This window comes from Orycteropus afer, unplaced genomic scaffold (genome assembly GCF_000298275.1).
Source record: "Orycteropus afer afer isolate SDZICR_OR568_19922 unplaced genomic scaffold, OryAfe1.0 scaffold00310, whole genome shotgun sequence".
Taxonomy (NCBI): domain Eukaryota; kingdom Metazoa; phylum Chordata; class Mammalia; order Tubulidentata; family Orycteropodidae; genus Orycteropus; species Orycteropus afer.
Window position 1 is genome coordinate 537,798 of NW_006921897.1, and position 2,652 is coordinate 540,449.

The following is a 2,652-nucleotide window of genomic DNA, read 5'->3' on the forward strand; positions in this document are numbered from 1 at the left end:
GCTCAGGGGTCCAAGATTATCTTCTGTGTCTGTGTTAATTGGTTTCCCTTTTCTTTGTTGAACAGGGTCTGTGCAATCCTTCTGCCTAGTCTGCCATCTTGCCCCCCGTTGTCTGATTTCTTGACTGCTGCTTCCATGGGTGTTGATTGTGATGGAATCAAGTAACATGAAATCACTGACAACTTCAGTCTTTTGTTTATCATGATGTTGCTTATGGATCCAGTCGTGAGGATTTTTGTTTTCTTTATACTGAGGTGTAAACCATACTGAAGGCTGTACTGTAGTTTTTGATCTTCATCAGTGCTTTAAGTCAGCTTCATTTTAAGCAAGCAAAGTTGTGCATTTCAAGTTATTAATGAGTCCTCCTCCAATCCCGATGCTGCATTCTTCTTCATATAGCCCAGACTATATAAAATGATAGTCTCTAGAATTGTGTATCATTTGCCTGCAATGACCATAGAAAGGACTCACACTTCCAGATTCATATAAAACCCATCATGTATATACCTTTATGGCCAGCAATGGGTTTGGGACCATATTTTGAGAATCCATTACAGTCTAACCTACTCATGTTACAAATGGAAAAACTGAGGCCCACAGGAGAGAAGGAATTTGCCCGAAGTGACATTTGTTAAAAAGTGACTAAGTCAGAAATAGAAGCCAAGTCACTGCTCTCTGTAGCAGCTACCTCTCTGCCTTTCTATGGCTGAGTTTCAAATAAACTTGGTGGAAAACTTGTATGACCTTGGAAAAGATTCATGCTAGTAAAGGCAGCATTTACACTAACAATTGAAGCACATAGCATGCTTGGCCTGCTGGAATCACACACTATGTGAGACTGGTCATCAGTGTCATTCATATTGCTTATTTCACAAAGTATGGTTCTCTCCCTCCTAAATTAAGCCAAAAAATTAGTATTTCCTTTTATTATACATTCAAAAACAATGCCTTTGTAATCAAATAAACTGAACCTGTTGGAAAAGAAAAAAAAATAACCCTAAGGCAGTTTTATTCCTTATACTAACACTTCAAAAGACTCTCTCTAATGAGTGACTCCGAAAATAGTTTAATTGCAATTCTGATTTCCCATATCAGAATGTCTGCACCTTTTTAGCTTTATTATACTTCAAGTGGTAAATTATTAAGAAAGTATACAGCACAAGAATTAAACATGAAAGCCAGCACAGAGGCAATGAAGTAGAAAACCAGAAATTGCTTCTTAATTTCTTTACTAATTAAAGAAAAATAAAAGTAAGTGAGGAGCTTGGCCTTACTGTTTTCTAAAACATATTTCTGGAAGTCAGGGTTGTGAATCCATATCCTGTATTCCTAATACTCAGGGTACACTTACAAGACTCATTCACAGAAAAGTAAAGCAGAGGTTTGGAGGTACTTCCTAAACAGAAAGCCTACCGTTTTGAAAATTTGTATTTAATTATTGTATTTATCATAGATAAAGATCCAATGAGCATTTGTAAATATGAAACAACTAACTGTAGACTCATCAATTAAAGTCCTTTTACAATTCCATTACAGACCATGATTATCTGTTTGAACTAAGGTCCTGTGAGTTCATCACAGCCGTTACTGCCTCTCGGGATGCGATGGGTAATCAAGATTTCTCCAAGCATGTGAATGGCACAAATCCTACATTTCCTAGTATGGATATAGTTAACCTCAATATTTGACAATTATTAGAATAAGAAATAAATACAGTTCAGCACTGAGCTATCAATAGGAAACTACATAATAAATAAGTTACTATTTTGAATAATTACTAGGAAAAAAACAAGTTCATGTGCCATGATAAATTATGGTTAGATTCAGTGCAAAAAGGGTATGGAGGCGGCACCCTCTGACCACCTTCAATGTCATAAGGGGGAAACAGATTCACCATCAACAGCCCAAGGCTGATTCCTGTGAGCCCAGACATGCTACCACCCTCCAGCCTTTTTACTAACTGACACCAGCTGGCCCTCCCACAGCACTCACTACTTCTCTGCTGGGTTTGATAGTTCGTTGCAATGGCCATACAGAACTCACAGACAATACTCACAATTAGTGAGTTTATTAGGGAAGTAACAGACTACAACACAGGTTCAGGAATCTTCTTAGGATACAATTTTTCAATCAGGACAGTCTCCCCCCGCTATGCCCTCAGGCATGCCTCTCTGGCCCTTGGCCTCTCCGCCTGGCCTCTGCCCTCCTCAGGCAAGGGTTACAAAGCTCTTCCAGCTCTGCAGATAGGCGCACCTAGGTGCACCCCACTCTGCCATCAAGCCTTCTCGCTCCACGGGCCTGCAAGCCCACCACACTGTCTCTTGCCTCTTGGTATCTCAGCTGAGTCATCTCAGCTGTGTCATCTCAACCAGGTAGTCTCTGCCAAGGAGGGCCAACGCCAGAATTTCCAGTCCAAGGACGTGCCCCGCTCCACCTCCCACCCTTCTCTTGATGGCAGCGAGATTCCCCTTTATACCTCTAGGAGGGTTCATTTTAAGTCTGGCAGAGTGACAAAACTAACCAATCCCAACATTACAGGTTCATACACCTTATTTGCATGGTCCCATCCAGTAATCTAGTGGGATCAGGGCATTAGGCAGGCTTGGAGCCAGGCATCTTCTGGCCCCCTTTCTAGTACTCTTCCAAGTTTGT